We start from the raw sequence: 22,015 nt of genomic DNA, 5'->3' as shown, positions 1-22,015 counted from the left end.
AGGTGGGGGAAAATCAGATAGCTGTTCTTCGCCCCGTTGGGCCCTAGGATAGGGCCTGCCAGCCTCCTCCCAGCCCCGGGGCCTCCTGCTGGGTTAAACAGAGCCTGCCCAGGGCACCCTGCCAGGCCCCTCCGACCCCGCTGGGGTGCAGCCCCACACTCACCTTGGAACAATGAGGCCGTGGGCGGGGAAGCCAGCAGGGCTGCTGGCAGTCTCCATTGCAAGCTCCAGTCGGCCTGGCAGAAGACCCCGGGGCTGGGAGCAGGCTGGCAGGCTCCACCCTAGGGCCCAACGGGGTGAAGAGCAGCAAGGCTGGCAGCCACCCAGTTTCTGAACGTGGCTGACTGGAAGGCCTCATCAGCTGATCTTTGTATACATTGGTATTAAAGGTTCCCTACCCAACCTTGCAATATTCATAAGCAGTCTGCTCTGAGCGAATTTCCCCCACATTATTGAGAGACTGCAACTCCATCCTGGGTAACAGTTGTGTCTTGCTCATTGCCCATCCACACAAAAGCAGTCAATGAGGCCGTGTCCACTGCCAGACAAGCGATTTAGGCCTCAGTCCAGGAACCAACCCCCCTCCCCACAGCCATGCTTGTGGCTACACTGAAGCACATGAATAGACCAACAAATCATTGTAGAAACAGGAGAAGCTGCTATTGCATTGCTGTGTGTGTAAGAGATGTGAGATAGTTGGCTAAGAGGCAGAGCATAACTCTTCTAGGTTGTAATGTAATGTGCTTAATTTGTTTTTGAGAGCAGGAGATAAGGTTGCCTCATCTCAAGTACCATTCAATGTAGAATCAGGTCTTTAATTAAGTTGTGCTGAGCGTTTTTTTTTCAAACCTGCGAGGAATTTTTGCCTAGCAAAAGGGCTGAAAATAAAACAAAAGACAATCTGTTCTTGCCTACCTTATGTTGAAGAGGGGAAGGCATTGTTGTAGGTGGTGTCTGAGAACATTATATTCTTAATTTAGACAAATACAAGTATTGCAGCATTTAAAATTAAGAATATAAAATGCATAAACAGTATGATACACAAGGAAACAGGAGGGGCTGGGTTGGATCCAGTCAACTCCTTCACTCAAACTCATCTACCGGTAATTCTCCTTCTCATTATTGCACACATTACCCATTGCTTTTCTCATGCAGGTCCCATGACTCAGGTTTAGGCATTTTGGTGGTTCAAGGGGGCTCTCTCTTCGCTTCTTCACAAGTAGAAAAGCTGGCTGGATCCAGCTCATTGCCTTTCTTTGCTCTGAAGTCGTTAATCTTTTTCAACATTTCTGAGGTGAGATGAGTAGAAAGCTAATAGGTGTGATTTCCTTTCTGTATTGCTGAAAGCCGAAACATATTAATCACAATTATGCTTCACTCTCATAATCACAGCATTCATTCTAAGATATGAAAGCAGATCACAATAGCAGTTGTATTGTCAACTAGCAGATTTACTGTGGGGTGCTAAGCAGCTTCAAGCCCTTCTTACTCTGCTGAATTCAATAGGCTTGGAAGGGATAACTCTGTTTAGGATCGCCCTGTTAGTTATCTTGTAGTTATTTTATATGTTTTGGAGTTGTACACAGGCTATTCATTCACTATGTGAAGAAAAAAAGATGGTATTGACTTTGTATAATATTTTCATAATAAAACGTTATAATAAAATGTCTAATAAAAGTTCTAATAAAATTTTATAATAAAATTTATAAAATCTATGTAAAACCTTATAAAACCTTTCACTTGAATATTGAAAAATAAAATATTTTTGATAAAATATGTGTCAAAACAACAGATTTGAAAAATGATCTAAGAACATCATATCCCCCACTAAAACAGAATCCCCCCCTTAGCCCAGGCATAGACTGCCCTGAAAACTCTCCACAATACCCCCACTTTGCAGCCTTTCAGGAAAAACAGGACGGTAGGAGCCCCTGACTTCTTCTAAGGCTGCTACACATGCACAAGTTAGCCACTGACTGAGCTGAGACACATGTTTACAATAAGGCTGTTAATTGCCCTGTGCTCTTAGAAAGAAATGTGGCTTGTGGTACACATCTTTCAAATATGGGCACTATTGTCAAGAATGAGAGGCAGCATGGTGTAGTGGTTGAAGTGTTGAACTAGGATCTGGGAAACCTAGGTTCCAAACCCCACTGATGCAGTGGAGGTTTTCTGGGTGACTTTGGGCCTCTCACACGCTCTCAGCCTCAACCCTAACAAGTTTATGAATGGGAGACATCAAGGAGTACCAGGGTCATGACGTAGAGGCAGGCAATGGCTAACCACCTCAAACCACTTCCAAACATGTCATGCCTTGAAAATAATATGGAATGTCCATCAGTCAACTGTGATGATGGCAGAAAATGAGTCAACAATGCTTTCTGGGGAATAAGCCCCTTTAATGGATCAAGGTTTACTTCCCACTCAACCAGCTCACAATTGCTCCCTTAATTTTACAAGAATAGCTTTTCAAAGGTTTATTGGGAATAACATATTCATCTGACTGTGCCATGCTTGGTCCTTTGGGTACCCTGCATAAAATATGTCAAATACTCTCAAGGTATTTCTATTCCCCTTCGTACCTGTCACTCTTTCCTCCATTTTTACCAACACTCAGTCCCTTCCTTGGTTAAATTTTACTAGACAACCCTCTGGTCTGAATACAAAGTATATTTTATGGATGGTCGTTGTTCCAAAACTACAACTTGACAACACTTATCATGACCAAAGCTACTGAATAAATGCATGAATACCACCCCTCTTTCAAAGGCATTTCTCGTAAAATGTACACAAACCCATTATCTGGGATGATGATTAGAAATCCAAACAATGGTAGATAATTACATGGGAAACTCATGAGTCGGTCCAAGGCATGCCAGAGAGGCCTCATCTTATCACCCACCCATAAATCCACACTGTTTTTCCATCATTGGGTTTTCCTTGTCCCAGAGAGCCCTTGTCGTTTTGTGCTAGGAACTGATAACAAAGAGTCTGATTCTTAGTGACTCAGGGGAAAGCTGTGACCATCAGCTATCTGGAGGACCTAATCATGTTCACAGTATTACTGACCACTACTGAGGGCCTAATTGCATGCTATATGCAAACATATAATGAATGTGTGACCTAGTGTATTTTGCAACCAAGAATGGGCCTGTTTAGAGGGACCAGATCCAGAGCTGCATTTTCATTGGCACCAGAACTTCTGCACACAAAGCATGATCGCATGATCCCATCACCTCTTTCAGTACCCCTAAAACGTGTTCCTTGGGAACAGAATATCCCTAGCCCCCAGATTTATGGGGCCATTTTGTAGCTGCTGTGGGTGGAAGGGAGAAAGTAAGAAAATCGTGCTCTGCAGGTGGTAATCATTCTGCTCATTCTGTTCTGAATCCCAGTGTATGTAACCCAGTTCTGTTAGTATTAGTAATGAATTGAATTATGAAGAAGAAGAAGAGTTGGATTTATATCCCCCCTTCTCTCCTGCAAGGAGACTCAAAGGGGCTTACAAACTCCTTTCCCTTCCCCCCTCACAACAAACACCCTGTGAGGTAGGTGGGGCTGAGAGAGCTCCGAAGAATTGTGACTAGCTCAAGGTCACCCAGCTGGCGTGTGTTGGAGTGTACAGGCCAATCTGAATTCCCCAGATAAGCCTCCACAGCTCAAGTATCAGAGCAGGGTATCAAACCCAGTTCCTCCAGATTAGAGTACACCTGCTCTTAACCACTATGCCACATAGTTGTACAATCTCTTGTCACATCCTGAAAACAATAAGCATGAACTTACTTTTTCTTTTGAAGGAAACAGGACTTCTCAAGTTCTTGGCTGCATTAGGTCCTTTAAATCAAAACATTTTCAGCCATATATGTGAGGATCAGAATAATATTACACAATGTGCATGAACAATCACATGCCAGAAAAACTGAGCAATAATTTTAACATACCCAGTGCAAACAAATTTCCAACCATCCATCAGCAGTTATCAATTGTTCAAAGCTCATTGCTGGATACTTTGGCATACTATTAACAGCTTTTCCAACAGTGCCTTCTGAAGCAGAATTATAACCTTCTGAGACCACTGACTTCAATAGGCAGGAAGGCTTTTAACTCTGAGTAGGATGGCACTGTAAAACCCAGATATGGTTGGCCAGCAATTTGTATGCATGGGAAGTATGCAAAATGTACTGCTCCAGATGTTTTCAATTAATTTCACAAGTGTTGGTTCCAATCCAGTCCACACCAGGGAGGCTTAAATGGCAGGAAGATGAAGGTACTTTTCTTGGTGTGTTTAGGTGTTCTATAAAGAATGGAAGGCATTTTCCATTTCCCCCCCTGCTTAAATTAGCATAATGAATGACCAATCTCTAAACTATTCAGCTGTAAAATATGATTCACTGCTGCCCATCCCTTTCTGTCTTTAGATTTAAAAGCAAAAGGAAGAAAACAAAGATGTAATCCTGTACTGACATCATCTCTTAATGAGATCTTTACAGCCTTTCCAAAGCTTCTTGTTAATTTGCACCAGTCACAGAATCCAGGTCTATGAGAAGCTTTCCTCACAAAGTCTGGAGTGATCCTCACTTAGAAATATTTTACATTGTTTTTGCGTTTTCTGGCATGTTTTCAAAGCAGCTTCTTTCTTTCCACAAACTATCGCCAATAGGGAAAGATGGAAAGAATGAAGGGCATGATTTCCTAAATGAAACCAAGCAGTCAAGTGCAGACATTCAAAAGAACCCACAAAAGAAACAAATACCTATTTAAAACAAACTTGGGTGGAACTAAACAGAATTCTGGAAAGAGTAAAGACTCCCCCCCCCCTTAGTTCCTTTCTTAATGCAAGCTGTTTTGTCTTTTGAAAGGAGTATCATCACATACAACATGTTCTTTTATCATAGATAAAAGGTACCATTGGTAGAGACAGACGTTTACCCTTGGGCCTTCCAGCAAAACTGTAAAAGAGCTTCAAGAGGTGGCATGAATGGCTTCTGACTTCACTATTCTAAGCATCCATTTTAGTTATGTTTTTAATTACCTGATTTAATGGTGTGGGTTAATTTAAATTTAATATTTTTGTATTTCCTTGATTGTTGAGGAAGGCTTCGATCCCCAGGATCCACTTGTCAAGGAAAGCATCCTTTTAAAAAAGAATATATTTGCATTTGAAGACACACAGAACTATCAGGTTCATGTCTAGTTTTGCCAGAAGACTGTAATAACAGCTCACAGCATTGCAAAACAAATTTCTCATTAGAAGTCCTGTTAGTTTTCATGCTGGTCTCATTATTTCACTATTCAGAGCAGGCCACCAAAACTTTTGTGTGTGTGTCAGTAGCAGTTTGGCTTTGCTCTTAGCTATATCTAGGAAAAATATAAGTCCTCTGCTCAAACCGACCACAAAAATCACCAATAGCACAATCCTAGTTAGAGTTACTCTTTAGAGTCAAAGCAAAACAATTTCAGTCAGTTTAGAATAGAATAACTCTGTATAGGATTGCAAATTAATCTTTGAAATCCTTTCTGTCGTTATGAAAATGCGTTTGTGGCTGATCCAGAAGTGTCCTTTTTCTGCAGAAAATCTACTTCAGATAGATTGTCCATGTATAGGTTCTGGGTTGGTCTATGCCTTTAGCATTTTAACACTGAAGAGGGTGGTCAAGATAAATAAATAAATAGATGTATGCAGTGGTGGGATTCAGCAAGTTTGCACCACTTCAGCAGAACCAGTTGTTAAAATGGTGCTTGTAAACAACCGGTTGTTAAATTATTTGAATCCCACCTCTGGATGTATGGCTTTCCCACATCTCAACCCATAGCTGGTAAGGCAGAGGTCATAAAAGTCCATGTATTAAACAGCATGCCACTGAAACTAAAGATATAGATCACAAAAAATAAAACTGAAATGATTAAGGTCGAATCCCCACTTGAAATTTGCACGCAGATCCAAACCTGTTCGTTGTGAAACCGTGTCGCCTTCATCGGAGTTTCTCCCTCCCCACCGCAGTGAGCACACAGCAGACACACCCGGTTGCAGAACTCTTAGCAATCCCCACTACCAGGCAAGCTTGCTTCGCCGGTCTCCCCTGGTTGGCTGGCGTGCCTTGATGGGGCGGGACCTTTTCCCACTGCGGAAACGTACATTGTAGGGGCATGATAAAAAAAACCAATGTGTAAAAGTTTAATGTTTAAATGTGCAAACAGTTAATCATTGCCTGGTAAACCATTAATGATTCAAAGTTACACGTTTGACTGCTTAACGTTTGCGTCCCCTTCTGCTGGCTGATCGCAAAAGCAGAAATGAAACCAAGAAAAGGCTGCGCGTGCATCGCAGTGCTGATTGGTTGCCCGAATTCCGCATCACACTCCAGGGCGGGAAACGAGTCAGGGTTTCAACCCTCATCCCTCCCCTTGGATCAGCTCTGAACCGTGTTAATGCAACCAGGACCTGCCAGAACGTGGATTAACGGGGAGAGCGAGTGCCAGAAATGGAATCTGCCACACAAGCAATGGGGAGGTCGTCCCTCAAACCTGGTTAGCTTGTGTTCTGAAACCTGGCTAAGATGGTAGTGGGGATTCGGTAAGTGGTTGGATCCTCTTCCCTGACAAGGAAAAGATCAAACATCTGGGACTTTTTAGTTGAGGAAGTACAAGCCTTCACTGCCTCTCCCTCCCTTGGGACAGAGAGGGCAGATAAGTGAAGGCAGTAGTAGTTATGATTGCATTTCATGTATATACTGGATATATCATGTCTCTACCCATGGTGAAATCTGCCTTTCCTGCTCTCGTAGTCATCACTGTCAGTTTTGAGCAATTGAAGGCACTTGCTTTGGGAACAGACAAGCATCACAATAACACTGTTTGGGAGAAATCACTGGAAAGATCCATCCTTGAACTAATGAAGCTTTGACCACAAATTGTTCAGCATCCCCCCCCCCCCCCAACTATGGTGCACACAGAATAACTCACAATGACCTGAAAGATCCCCATTGACAGGTGGTGTTCAATGGGACTGTGAAAAAATCAAATGCCTTGAGTCACAAGCCAAAGGATATACACAAAAAACAAATAGTAGGCGTGAACTGTGCTCTGCCAAATTGCTTTCATGGGCACTCTATATATTTTCCAATTACAAAACGTGAATATTCATGAAGGAGGAGGAAGTAGGGGGAAGATGAGTTAGTTACCAATGAGATAGACAAAGCATGAAAGGTGAAGGTTGAAATAATAAGTGACATCAAGAGAACTTTTGAATGACCAGCACTAGTGCATCTGGCTAAGTAGAAAATGAACCATTGAGAATTTAACAGGAACTGGTATTTTCCCTCATACAGCACAAAGGGGAACTAATTTTGAAGGATCTGCCTCAAACTCCCCCCTCCCATTCTTTGTTGTCATTAATAGGGCATCCTTTTCCAGCTGCTGTTTGAGTTGTTCATTTAGCTACAACAATCTTGAGATTTTTACAAAGGGCATTTCATTAAAATTTCAAACAGAATGAATGAGGTGTTTGTGCCACACTTTTTACCTAACAGAAAAGGATTTTTCTTTCCTCCATTGGTATGCACCAAGGCTGTCCCCTGCTTTCAGACGAAATCAATCCAACCCTGTATTTGAGAAAATCTGAAAATGTTGTAGAAATATTGAATGCAGTGAAGAAGCGTATACTTGACATACACAAAAGAGGGGATAATGGTGACATTTGATGTGGACCTGTTCTAGCATGACTCCCTTTGAAATCCAGTGATGAATTAAGTTTTTTAAATAAGGTTCTTTGTTATTGGTTGATAGAAGATGAAGTCTCCTTTTCCTTGTGAAGCTGCCTGCTTAGCATTGCTTCATATATGGCAAAATCCTGACACTGAAGGTATCCCCATGTAGGTAATTATTCAAATCATGAGCAATGAGTTTGAACATGGGCACATTGTTGTACATACACCCCCATACATAAGGTAGTTTATACATGTGGAATGTATGCAGTTTTCTGTACAGAAGTGATTTCCACATAGGAAGTTTGTACTGCTTGAAACTAGCATAAGTATGTAACAGAAGAACATAAGTGTAGCATATAAAATATTTATCAAGCAGCTTTTCATTATTGTGTGGGCAGACTCCTCCTCCTCCTCCTCCTCCCTCCTCCTCCTCCTCTTCTTCTTCTTCTTCTTCTTCTTCTTCTTCTACTACTACTACTACTACTACTACTACTACTACTACTACTACTAGTAGTAGTAGTAGTAGTAGTAGTAGTAGTAGTAGTAGTAGTAGTAGTAGTTTGAGAGGGTAGCCCTGTTGGTCTGCAGTAGAAGGAGCTTTGATTCTCAAAAGCCCATACCCTGAAAATCTTATTGGTCTCAAACATGCTACCAGACTCAGATCTAGTTGCACAGCTACTACTATTAAGAAATTCTCTCCGCTGCTATCCTGCCAACCTGGCACAGGTTTAAAACAAAAGGAAGGGAAAGGAATATTTAGGAGAGTGTTCGATGGGGTGGAGATGGGGACAAAGACAAGTGTCTGAGAAAGCCAATCAGGTAGGGGTAAGTTCCACCAATGAGTCCCAGCAACCTGTCCAGCATGAAAACACTCTGCTCTGTACTGGGTGTCTGTTGGTCCTTCATCCTTTTGACTTCTGGCCATACCATTTGTCCATGACCCTGCTGCCTGCTGGTGGCCAAGCTGGTCTAACTGGACTTGGTCCCCACTGATCCTGACAAACGGTCAAGGAATCAGAACACCTTTCCTATAAGGAAATTAGTGATTAGGGCAGAGTAGCATTCAGAGAAAGTTCCCCTGAGGATGTGCCAAGACATTAATGTAAGCCACATATGGGGCTTACAGGTGAGTAACATGCATAGGATTAAGTTGCTCAAAATGTCACTAATAAATGCCATAAGGAATAACACCTAATGTGAATATGTAGGTCATATACTCAACAGTAACTTGTCTGTATGAAAAAGTGATTGTGCGTATTAGCTTTGATGTTAGGGGGAGAATCAAAAACTAAATGAAAATATATCGAAATGAGATCCAACCCACAAATAACCTTGCCTAACCTGTAGTGGATATTCTTGATCATCTCAGAGGCTCGCAGACTTTTGTAGTCTGAGAGAGTGGTTTGCTTGGTCAAGTTGGTTTTTCAAAGAAAATACACACCACAGTTTATCAAATGGAGATGTTGCACATGCAGTTACATGAGTGAGAGGGAAGGCAGTATGGTGTAGCTCGATTTCATCAGATCTCAGAAGCTAATATTTTATAGTCAGCTGCAGTATGCACTGGTTAATGTATGGTTCCCAACTCCAGATTGGAAATTCTTGGAGATCTTAGGAGGCAGCCTGAAGAGGACAGGGTTTGGGGAGGTGAGGGATCTCAGCAGGGTATAATGCTATAGAGTCCATCCCCCAAAGCAGCCATTTTCTCCATGGGAATTGTGTAGTCTGTACTGCTGGGAGATCTACACGACTCAGCTAGAGGATGGCAACTCATGTTGACTTAAATTATAGTAAGTATCCAAGTACTCTAAAGAAAATAGACTTTTTTTTTTGATGAACAAAGCCTGGCAATCGTGCCAAATTCTCCTTTTATTTTATGTTCAGTTTAAATGACCTTTACGAAATTGTGAGGGAAACGTAAACAGTGAACAAGATTTTTGCCTGTAGTTTGGCTGCAATGTTCCTCAAGTTGAAGGAGAAATCCCTGTGGACTAGTTGTGGAAATTGGCTGACTTCCTCTCCTGACTAATTCAGCAGCCTGAATCCATACTCTTACTCTCTGCGTGGACAAAATTATGTACTGCTAAACATACATAGTTGAACACTCCAGTCCTGTGAATCTGGTCTTTACCTGCTGAAGGATCCAACGTATGACCTATTAATACTAAAAAAAGTGAGGTGTCAGAAATCTTCCTAGAACGGAGGTCTTATGATATTTGTCCCTTTCTGGCTGGTTGTAAAAAAAAAAAGTGTACATGTTGTGAGAGTCAGTCACAGATCTTATGCATGAAGCATAGTGCAGAGCTTTGGGAATTCAGACTGTTGGGTGGATCAATGCAGCTACTTAGTTTGCACGCTGGGCAGAGTGGATGTAGCCAGTATCCTAACAATACTGGCTACACAGTCTCAGCGATGTCCTCAGCAACCGTTACTCTTTAAGCTAGTTAAACTTTAAAAGTCCCAAAGTTTAATTAATCAGAATATTGTTTTTAAATAATTTAGGCAGTATCTGTATTTAATGCTACTGCAGGGTCACAGCCAGGGTGGGGCGTCTAGATCCAAACTAGAACTCTGGTTTGCCTCACCTAGAAATGTGGCAGAGCCACCTAAGTGAAATCAGGACTATGCTTCTGCATTTACAGGTTCATCATAAAACTGTAAACATGTCATAACCTGCAGTTGGAGAGGACAAAGCCTATGAGGACATTGTGAGCAAGAGCCAGAATGTGATTTATGATTAATGAGGGAAAGGATAAACAGGAGTTTTGTGGCACCTTCAAGACCAATACAAATTTATTCCAGAATCTCCTTTCATGGAGTAGAGCCCACTTCATATGCAAAGAACAACTCAAAAGACTAGGTAACAGATGAAGCTGTGTGTTTCAGAGAACAGGAAGAAAAGAAATATAAGAGAGAAATAGGGGTAGTGAGAAGTTTGGGGGCATTATTTGTTTTCTGAAAAAAAGAGTCTGTAAGATCTGATTGTTTGGAACATCTTCCAGCATATTTGAAACTTAAAAGAGGAATTCTGATTGCACAGAGAAGGGCATCAGCCCCGAATTTTCCATGATCAAGACACTATCGCCATGGAGGTTGTGGTTTTGGAAAATACAAGTATGTATAGTAGGTTATTAAATAAAATAATGCTTTTATGGCTGGAAATGTCTGTTGGGTGGGAGGAGAATGTAAGAACAAAGGATTTTTATTCTAGAGAGATAGCTGTTTGTCTGCCACAGCAAAAAAAAAAAAAGGAGTCTTGCAATATATTGTCGAAGGCTTTCACGGCCGGAATCACTCGGGTGCTGTGTGGTTTCCGGGCTGTATGGCCGTGTTCTAGCAGCATTCTCTCCTGATGTTTCACCTGCATCTGTGGCTGGCATCTTCAGAGGATCATCTGAAGATGCCAGCCACAGATGCAGGCGAAACATCAGGAGAGAATGCTGCTAGAACACGGCCATACAGCCCGGAAACCACACAGCACCTGAGTCTTGCAATATCTTAAAGACTAACAACAGCTTATTCTAGCATCAGCTTCGATGGTTTAGACTAGAGAGACCTTCTTCAGATGCTACCAGTCTAGTGTCAGCTTCTTCAGATGCTATGAGTGGATACTCAGTATGCAGTCCTTTCATGTTGGAGATCTGGAAAATGAACAGGAGGATCATGGAGCTGGCAAGGCACCTTGGATCAGTAGCAGAGCATCTGGTTGACATGCAGAAGGTCACAGGTTCAATCCCAGCATCTCCATTTAACATCAGGTCATAGGTCATGTGAAAAACCCTAGAGAACTACTGCCAGCCTGAGTAGACCATACTGTCCTTGATGGACCAGTAGGAATGAATGATTCTTTTTGTATGTAGCCACTGGCCATTACAAAAACATCACCAATTATATCAAGAACATTATTAGTGTACATAGTAAAATAAAGTATACAACAATATACCAATAAAACATAACACACAATAAAATCAACTCTAAAAAACTACTCTGTTGGTAACCATATTGGACCTTATTTTCTTTGCTGCCAGGTCATACAAAGAAATTCTATTAGAAATGTACTCATTGGAATGGAATCTTATCACAAAATATGAATTTCTCATTGTCAGAATAGAGGTTTGAACCAAGCAAGATATTTAGCCTTGGATTCCACATGCAATGGACAATCAAATACATAATGGACTAAATCCTCCAGAACTAGGGATCCCCAGATACAAAGGCAGTGGACTTTTGGTGTTTTGCATCTGGCAAATATGGTTGTTGGCATTATTTGAAAATGTTAAGACATGAAAGCTGCTCTCAGATGTTGACTTGAAGGAGCTCTGGGATGATCATTTTTTTAATCAATTGTGGTATTCCATGGAGCAGATGCTAATTTCCAGATTAACGATCTATTCATCAAGTGTCAAATGTATACACCCAATCTCTAAATTGAGAATTGTCTGCTGTTGGCCCTAGAAGATAGTCTGGGTTGTTGGGCCAGTATGACCATGGATGTAAGTTGGGTGGGGAAAGCCAGGGCGTGTGTCCTGGGTGACACATGGTTGGGGGTGCCCAGATTCTGGCCACCCCACTCCTTCTCCCCAGGGCTTCGGGCTAGCAGAGGCAGCAAGGTGGGGGTATGCAGGCTGCTACCAGCTATTAAGGCAGAGGCAGGCGCCAGCTGTAGAGTGGCTCTTGCTGAACTGGGTGGCTGCAATAGGAGACAGAGACCTTCCAGAGCTTCCAGTCATGGGACAATATCAGCAGTCAGTGAAAGAGATTTCTGGGATAATACTTCACAATAGTACATACAACAGTCATGCTGGATTAGATTAGAGGGTCTCTTCTAGTCTCATCCAGTTTTCCTGATAACTCAAAAACCTCCATCCTGAATTGAATGCCTAATAAACTTCTTTGGTGAGGTGGCCTGTGGTGTGCTCATTTCTTCCCTGTGGAAAATTTAAAAAAATGTTTTTAAGTGTGCTTGGATATTCAGAGCACTTTGTGTTCATGATCTGAACCACCCTTATAACAATCCTGTGCGGGAGGTCAGTATTATTATTTCTCTGATTGGAACTGCAGAGGCTGAGAGTGGAGATGAATCGTAACCTGCTTTTATGCTCTTGCCCTCTGAACATTCCCATTAGATGCCCACTTGGTTATAACAAGTCAACCTGTGTTCCGTGTTCTAGCCATAAAGCAGCAGAAGTGTAAATTTTATACCACAAAATGATAAACACAAGATGAAATCAACTCTCTACTTAAATTTAAATAACTGAACTGCCAATTTTTTTGATGATTTTAAATTATTTTATTACATTTTGTAATCACTTATGGCTTGAAGCGTATTTGATCCAGAATACTAACTTAATATAAATTTTCCAAAACAATTTCAAAGTCGGGCTGCAGTCTATCTGTACTGGGGAAATCCATTCCATCCCCTGTCTCCTAATTTTCCTCAGCCCCCTCAAGTTCCACTCCGTCTTTCAGGAAACCCCCCAAGATATGTGAAAAGAACATCCATTTGCTCTTAATTTTTAAAGTTACAGTTTGGCTATAAAAAGCATTCTTCATGATTATCAAATACACTTTTAAAATTATGAAGCCAATAATAATTTGATAGTGTTAGATGAGAGCATAGCAGAGGCGTATCTAGGCAAACTGGAGCCCAGGGACCAAACCTGAGTTTGGCGCCCCCCTGTATGGGTGGCCACTATCCCCCACCACGACCAAACAATGGTTTTTTTGCACCAGCTCACAAAAACACCTCCCACCCCAGCAAAACATACATGGCTCTCTCCCCACCAACTCTTTCCTAATTTTGTCCGGCTCACACCAACCCTATGAGGTAGATTGTTAGCCTGAGAAACAGCTCCAAGCCAGTGCAAGTGAGTATTAAACCTGTAAATCTCTCACAAATCATCCCCAGCAAAACATTTACCAAAAAATGTCACCATCATCTCTCACAAATCACCCCCCTCCCCCACTTCCAGCAAAACATACATGGTTTAGACTAGAGTGTCAGATTAGGATCTGGGAACCACAGGTTTGAATCCTCACTCTGCCATGGAAACTTGCTGGGTGACTTTGTCATTCTCTTTCAGCCTCTTCTTGTAAGGACTGAATGGAAGAGATAAATAATACTTTTGTATGCAGCTTGGTGTCGCCCATGGCAGGATGCTGGTGGTGATGGAAGCAAGGTATAATTATCTAAATAAATTCAACCAGGACCTGTGGTTGAAATCAGTGGTAGACCTAGCAGCTGGAGAGCTGGTTTACCAAGATGGGGAAGACCTGTCAGATTTTTTTGGGGGGGGGGAGGGGGCGATTTCAGTTCTTGCCTGGGACCCCATTTTCTGTAGATATGCCCCTGAGTATGACAGCTTTCCAAGAATCATTAAATGCAAGAAACACAGGGCAAAATATATTTATGTAAAATTCAGATCCGATTGGGAGGGGGGGGGGACTCCAGAACCCAGCTGAGCTATGCTGGTTAGCATCTGCAACAGGTGAGGAGCCAGAGATTTTGCTAAGACAATCACAGTTACAGTGCCATAAAAATCCTAAGAGAGTTCTAATACGTTCATAGCTGGGAAGAGTCCCTGGGGTTCCACTCAGGGTAGGCAAGCATAAGTGGGTTGAAAATGCCATCCCTTGCTTAGCGAGGAGCCCCAGCGCTGGAGGTGGATCTGAACGGCAGAGCGTTTCCCTGTAAGGACTTGTCCTCCCTCTCGGCGCGCTCCTCTGGTCTCTCCCTTTAAACTCGAAGGACAAGCCCTGCTTCTGTCTCGGCGCTCTGATCAGCCAAGCCATGCTGAGTGGGCAGCCAATGGCAACGCGGGCTTAGAATTTAGCGTGGCCGCCGGCGTCCCGATTGGCCGGCTGGAGTGTCTGGGAGGCTGAACGTTCCGTAGCAGGACTGCAGTGCACGCCGCCTGCCTTGGCTGCATTGTAGGCTCGTGGGATGGGGCAGCTGGCCGGAGGCGGGGGACCGGCCGTCGACCTGGTGAGTTGTAAGGCTGCTGTCCGGGTTTTCAGGGGATCCCGAAAGGGAACGGAGGGTCATCTGCACAAGGGGGGAAGCGCGGCGGAGCGCCTCGGAGGCGGCTTTGTTGCAGGCTGCATTCCAGGCGTCGTAGTCTGCAGCAACAGATGAAATGTTTGGGTAGTTGATCGGCGCTTCCAAGTGCGCGCTCGGGTCACTCGCCTCGGTCTGGGCTTCGCTGCAATAGTGTCATCGGGGGTGCATGGTCAAAAACTGGTGACAGCTAAAGGGCAGGATAGAATACTCCCTCTTCTGGAGAAGTTCATAGTCTGAGAGATGCAGATGGGGAACCGCGTCGTTGCACGGGAGACAGATCTCCCCCCCTCCCCCGCACCTCTCGACACACATACATAAAATGTCTATATAAAGTGGCATAAAGAACAGGCTGTGTATCTAGTGACTACATGTTGCTCAGCCTGGTGGACAAGTTAGTCATTCAAAATCCTTCCTTGAAAATATGATGGCGGGTCTTTTTATATTGTTGGCGGGTCTTTTTATATTGTATCTAAATGTTTTGTTTTAGTAAAACTACAGCTCAGTTTAAGTCAGCATGTACCCGGGAAACATATAAGTGAAGAAACCCTTAATTTTAGTGAACCTGTGCAAATACTTGTGTCAATGTCAGTTTAGTCTTGAGAACTTTAAAAGGGCTGCATCTTTTGGATTGATCTGCACTTAATAAAGATAAGCAATCATATCGAATCCCCCCCCCCCCCCCCCGTTATTGCTTTGCCAGTTTACCTTTGGGCCAGATTTTCAAGAATTTGCCAGCAATGTTAGGTTCATTAACCTGCTTTGAATTTTTGACTTAGATATATCTTTTCCTTCCAAATTTCACATGTTGCTTCCCACAGTTTGATGTAAATCTGCTCTGAAGCTGGACTATTCTCCCTTGAAGAACAAACCTACATACAGAATTGATAAATATTTCTAAGGGTTCAAGTGATGGAAGGCTGATTGTTCTGTGAAGCATCACCAGGGAGAATCATAAATCATGTAGTAGTCTTGTAATAGGGCAGCAGGTCGAGTCTGATTCACAAACTATTTTTGTGTTGCAGTACAGACAGTATTATACAGTCTGTTTTCTCGCAAAAAGTCTCTGAGGTGCATGACTGCTTACTAGAATTTTTGTACCTATAAAACTTCAAAGAGTACGTTGTATTTCTTGCATCCATTTAATTCATGTGGCCTAAAATTGATGGTGTGTAGTATCAGCACTAAGTTGGTTTATGATGAACTTAGTAACACACATCTATGTGTGGTTTTATTTGCAGTGATAATTTATAGAAGAATAAATATTTGAGTATGATAATATGGGAATGATCCTGCCATAGACATGAGGTTTTCAGTCCCATTAGTTTCAGTGAGGAAATTATATATGTATTTTAGTTCACTTATCTGAAATCAGTAGACTACTTAATTCAGCTGGATTGAACCCAGAATAATCAGCTTTACATATTTTGTATATGCTTCTCATAATTTTCTGGGGTGGGGATTCATATGTCTCATTTCCAGTGAGTGAGTTCAGTTATTTTAGAAAGCCATGAGCACATTCCATGTGATACCTTTATTAAAGCCTATCCAACAACATGTAACGGTGTGAGCTTTTGGGTTCTTCTGAATCATTACCAGGCTGGATGTTACAATTTTTTTAAAGGCGGGTGGTGATAGGGGACAGATACTAAGCAGATTTTTCAGGTCCTCATGTTAACAAGACCTCATCATGCCAATGTATGGTGGATTTGTGGACAGGCAGGGAGCTACCTTGAAAGGTTGCATTAATGTCCGTGTGGATGAGGCCCTATTGATCAAAGCAGTATGCCAGCAGCTTTTCTTGCAGAACCAGATGTGGCTTTGTTGTCTTTCTGGCAGTGTTTAATATTTAGGTTGTTGATGAATATGGCAATGACCTGCAGTGATAAACTGGATGAGCTACCAATCAGGAAGTCCTCAGTTTGAATCCAGCCTCTGCCATTAACCTGCTTTTGTGGCCTTGGCCACCATTCTTCCCGCACAAACCTGCCTGCACTCATAACCAGATATTGTACTATTGTTGTACTTAAGCAGTCATTCGCAACTGGATTTTACTGTGTGGACAAGGCCATCCAGGAGGTTATTTATGACTGTAGTGCAACATTAATACCATATCTAACAATGTTTGGAATCTGCCTCAGCTTTCTAACTGCAATATTTGGATAATAACGCTGATCTGCCTTACCTTGTTGTTGCAAGGATAACGACAAAGTAATGAATGTGCAGTGCCTTGAAATCTCTATGCAAATGCATTGTTATAAGTGTTATTTCTGATAGGATTGGACAGTCCTTGAGAATATGCTTCAGTGGCAATAGTACGATTACAAAAAAGCATATTGTAGTTCCAGAGCTTTGCATAGCAGCTCATCTATCAAATAGATTTGGTGTATTTATGAATCAAGTTGCAAGTTGTACAAGATGCACAATGTTATCTATAAACCTGGATATATTCCATGTTCTAATTCTGCAGCACACAATTTGACATCAATTAGAGCTACTTTAATAACTTCCAAAAGGCTGGACTAGTGTTATATGTGTGTGTAGTCTACAGTCACAATACGTTCATTGATGTAAATCAGTGGTTCTTGAACTATGAGTCAAGTCTTGACTGTTACTGGTGGGTTACAAGGCTAAGAGGGAAGGAGAGGAGGAACAGCAAAAGCTGGGAGATGAAAGTCTGGATTTCTTTGGATAATGTTTGAAGCAATCAGCCTGATACTGCATCCGAATCTCATCAGAACTTGGGAGCTAAGCAGGGGCATCCATGGTTACTACTTGGATGGGAGACCACTACGTTAATCTAAGGTTGCTATGCAAAGGAAGGCAACGGCAAACTACCTGCTTGAAAATCTGGCATCACCATGAGTCTGTTAACTTGAAAAACTGGTGTCACAATTGTGACTTGATGGCACACAATTATTATTAAAGTTTGAAATGGCTTTGATATGCAGCTGTTGCTCTGAAATTCTATAGATTTATAAATGATAAATATGGAAAATAAAACAGAAAATTCTTTGGCGTTGGTGGATGGAAGATTTCTTCACTTTATGTTGGGGAGGGAGGGAATATTGCAGAGTTGCTTTGCAAGTGGATCCTGAAAAGAGCAGTAAATTTGGAAGTGGCTCCCACTTCAAAATGCGTGCTAACTACTGATGTCAGTGACGAAGGATTCTTTTGGAACCAGTGGACAGTGGGTTATACACACAGGAGGGCACACACACATGCGTGTTGCTACACAATTAGTTTAGCTAGTGTTTTCAATAATTAAGTGTTCATCTGGGTAACTGAAAGGGGGAAATATCTAGTTAGCATGTGACTAATGAGTGTAAATACAACTAATGTACAGTTATTGAACTCAGTGACCTTTTTCATTAACAGATCCATAAGGATATGCTTAATAGCCTATGGAATAAGTTTTGTTTTGCTTTCAGAAATTGGGGCCAGGGAGATGGCATTTATGCAGGTTTAAGACTTTCAGAATTTTGAGGTTTTTAAAGTCAGATGCCAGTAATGTATGTTTCCTATCTGCAGATAAAATCTGTATTGTGTGGTGATTTTGTCCATTTTGTAAAAAAATGCTTCAGGTGTTCCCCCCACACCACCCAAATGCAACCTTCATGTGAAAATGAATTTCCATAGGTAAGTCTGCTGAACTGACTATCAAAAATAGTGTTGGAAAATAGGGGTGGTGTACAGTGTTGCAATAGTTAGGTTCAGCACTTTGCGTGTCTAAGAAACTTGACAGATGGCCTTGGGCCCGTCACTTAGCTTGCTTCTTGCGTTGGTTGAAGATAAAAACGAGGAGAGAGGAATGATTTACACTACCTAAAGATCCTGGGGAAAAGGGGATGATAAACAAATGTGATCGTTTAAGATTATCACATCAAAAAATTGGACAAAAATGCAAAATTCCTCCAGTTATCTTTTAGAGATCTCCAAGTGCCCCAGTTCAGGCTCCATGTTTTTGTGAGTATGGCTGTGAACATACAGTGTTCTTTGGACTGGGATGGGGACTTCACATACAAAATGTCAATTTTTAGCTTTCAATCAGTGACTTCCAGCTAGGCATATTTGATAACCAATTTACTTTAAGACAGTCCTGTCAACTGAGCCACAGGTAAGAGACAGTGGGATGAAGTGATTAGAACTTTGCACTAGGATCTGCTAGCCCCAGGTTTGAATTTCTTCTTTGCCATGTCGTTGTCTGGGTTTCCTTGGGGAGGTCATTCTCTGTTAACCTATTCGATCTCACAGGGCGGTGGTTATCAGGTTAAAATGGAGGAGGGGAAAACTCTTTAGCTTTGCATCTCCTTGGGGAATAAATACAGAAATAAATGTAATCCTCATTTCACCCGGAGGGGATTATTAAACTGAATTTTAATAACCTTACCAATATGGCTTGAAAACCGAATTGTGAGGACCATGCTGATTATATGAACAGAAATCACGATCGATTTCCCTTGAGGCCCCAAGTCCATTGTTTGGTGAACTGTGGGGAACTAAAAATTAATATACCAAAATTGTGAGAGTTATGAGGCAACTGAGGCTTTGTGTGGTTACTTGTAATTATGAATATTACAGGAAACAAATCAGTAGATCACATAAAGAAAATCGAGATGTGGTACATCTAGCCCCTCATTCATACAGAAATTTCTTCTTTCTCACTAGCTGCAGAAACACACACAGTAATTTTTGCAGGTCTAAATAATTGTTGTGTGTTGCATATATGTTATATGCCTGGTTGGATTTAATGATATTGTCAGACCTGTTTCCTGTTCAAGAAAATACTTATAAATGTGCTGTTTTTTAGTTTTTACAATAGAAAATCAAGGACTTTAGAGAAGTGATAAAAACAGTTGTCTTCTTATTCTGGGAACATTTAAATGTTGCCAAAGGTTACTAAGTCATTACTGACCCATGGGTGATGTAACAGCATCACGTTCAATAGGGCCACACTGTATATGGGGTAGTTTGCCATTTCCTTCTCCAGCTGTCTACATTTTATCCCCAGCCAGCTAGATACTCATTTTACTGACCTTGGAAGAATGGAAGGCTGAGTCAACCTGACCCAGCTACCTAAAATCGCCTTCTGTTGGGATTGAACTCGAGTTGTGAGCAGAGTTTGGACTGCAGCATTGCAGCTTACCGCTCTGTGCTACTGGGGTAAAATCTCCTTTTGGGAATCAAGTGTGTTTTGAATTTGACAGTGATTCTGTATTTTTAGTAGAGCAGAACATACCTTCCTGCTTATTAGATATGATTAGGGCTGGCAAAATAGGTAGTTAAAACTTATTTTTTCTTTCTTGGTTTCCAACAGGGGACATACTTTATATTCTGTCATCTTTGTTATTCAGCCTTAGGCATGGATCACGCAGAGAGGTTCCTACAGCTTCGAAATGTTAAAAAAATGATCCCAAACAAACATTTTCTCAGTTACAAAGGAAAAGAAGGAAGCAATAGCTTTTGGAGTATTTTAAAAGCTCTTAGAGCAGTGACAGTAAGCAAGATGAGGAAATAAAATGTATTATTCTTTAGGTGGCCCACCAATGGGCAAGGGAGGAGAGACTGTCTTACCTAATTCCCATCTTTGTTGCTGCTTTCGAGTCTGTATGGTTCCTTGTCTGCCTGATTCACCAGTGAATTTTGGGAGGCAGTGGTCTTAGGGACTTCTTCAGAGAAGGAAAAGGGTCTGCTTCCACCAGCAGAATTCACATGATACCCAGCTGTTTGCTTGTCCTGCTTTCCGCCCACTTCCATTTCCCTTTGGGTGGCTTCCAGGGACGTAGGTAAGGGGGGGGGGTTTCTCAGGTTCAAACCCCTGCCATTACATGTCCGACTTGCTTAGTGCATGGAATGGAACAGCTGGAAAGCCCTCAGTCACCGAACCCGCCCCATAAAAAATCTATACCTACGTCAGTGGTGGCTTCTGTAAATACTGTTCTTTTTTTACTTACTAGATACATGGTGCTCCTAAGCCATGCCCCATTCAGGCACTGACAGACCTACTTGTCTGTTTATACAGAGCAGCATCTGGATAAAATGAATCTTTTCTTGGCTTTTACCAGAGATTAAACATTTTGAGATTAAGATTTATTGATCATTAATAGTTCTGTGCAATAACCATTTGGGAAATGTCCACATTTCCCCTCTTTATTGGCATATCCTTTATAGAATTAACTCATTGGCAGTGCTTTTTAAATTAAGGGATTGTAATGGGCTCGTATATAATGGTGAATAAAATCCTGATAGATTTTGAATGTAATTTAGATGTGTATTTAACAAGAGCAGTTTTAGTATAGCTTTAAGATGTAATAATTTCAGATGTGAATTTCTGCTAGGCCACTGTTTTTGTTATGATCTTTCAGCAGTGTTGTTTCCACTTTGGGATATTTTTTTTGAACATAATTTTTGAGTCCTCAAAATTTGGGACCATTAATTTTTGTTACCCCCCTTTCTGTCCGATAGTAGAAATGTGGAAGGAAATAAAAGAGGTCACTCTACGCTGGTTGCTTCTCCCTGCAGCCAGAAAATGGCAGATTAGCTGGTGGACTCAAAGGATTCCTGGGAGGCCTTGCTGTTGCAGTGGCCTTTGCTTCCCCCACCATTTTTAAAAATTAAATTCATCAATTGAATAGTGTTGTATTAATATAGTAACATAGCAAAACATTATCAAGGCAAAGAATGAATATAAAAGGACAATAATATAAATCCCTTGTATAGATCTGTGGTATGGCCCCATGAATACTGTGTATAGTCCTGGTTACCCCATCCTCAAGAGGATATTGCAGTGCTGCTAAAAGTGCAGAAAACTGCAGCCAAAATGATGACATTTCATCTGCCCTATGAGGAACTACAAAAGAGTTTGAGACTTTCAATCCCCTTCCGCCCACCCAAAAAGAGGACTAAGGCAAGCAGCATGATGGAAGCATGCAAAGTATGGATGGTGCTGAGAAAGTGAATTGAGAACTTTTCCTTCCTCTCTCAAAATACTGGAATGGGGAGGCATTCAGTGAAGTTGAGGGCTGCCATGGAATCTAGCAAGGGCTGCTACTTTTAAGTTATTACAGAAATTCATGAATCCAGAAATGGCTATTGACTTTGATGGTTAAATGGGATCTCCTTAGGGCAGTAGATCTCCTAAGTAAGTAGCTGGGATAGAAAAGTGACAGGAGACTTTGGCCTCTGTTCCCTGCTTGTAGGTCTTCAGGGATATTTGGTTAGCCTCTGAGGTTAACAGTATAAAGGAACACAT

The 22,015-nt window shown here is 41.7% G+C and overlaps 1 protein-coding gene across 2 annotated transcripts in view; it reads left to right on the top strand.

Annotated features, from left to right (window-relative positions):
- Nucleotides 1-14,520: 14,520 nt before the first annotated feature.
- The window catches only part of LYPD6 (LY6/PLAUR domain containing 6), a 73,630-nt gene continuing 66,135 nt past the window's right edge, over nt 14,521-22,015 (top strand). Inside the window, exon 1 of one of the 2 annotated variants that reach the window (XM_048485682.1) lies at nt 14,521-14,691. The gene's annotated coding sequence lies outside the window, so the exon portion shown is untranslated. The remainder of the gene's footprint in view (nt 14,692-22,015) is intronic. The other variant, XM_048485681.1, reaches the window with a different exon arrangement.

The sequence above is a fragment of the Sphaerodactylus townsendi genome, linkage group LG02, assembly GCF_021028975.2.
Source record: "Sphaerodactylus townsendi isolate TG3544 linkage group LG02, MPM_Stown_v2.3, whole genome shotgun sequence".
NCBI classification, from domain to species: Eukaryota; Metazoa; Chordata; class Lepidosauria; order Squamata; family Sphaerodactylidae; genus Sphaerodactylus; species Sphaerodactylus townsendi.
This window is presented reverse-complemented; position numbering and strand designations above follow the sequence as displayed.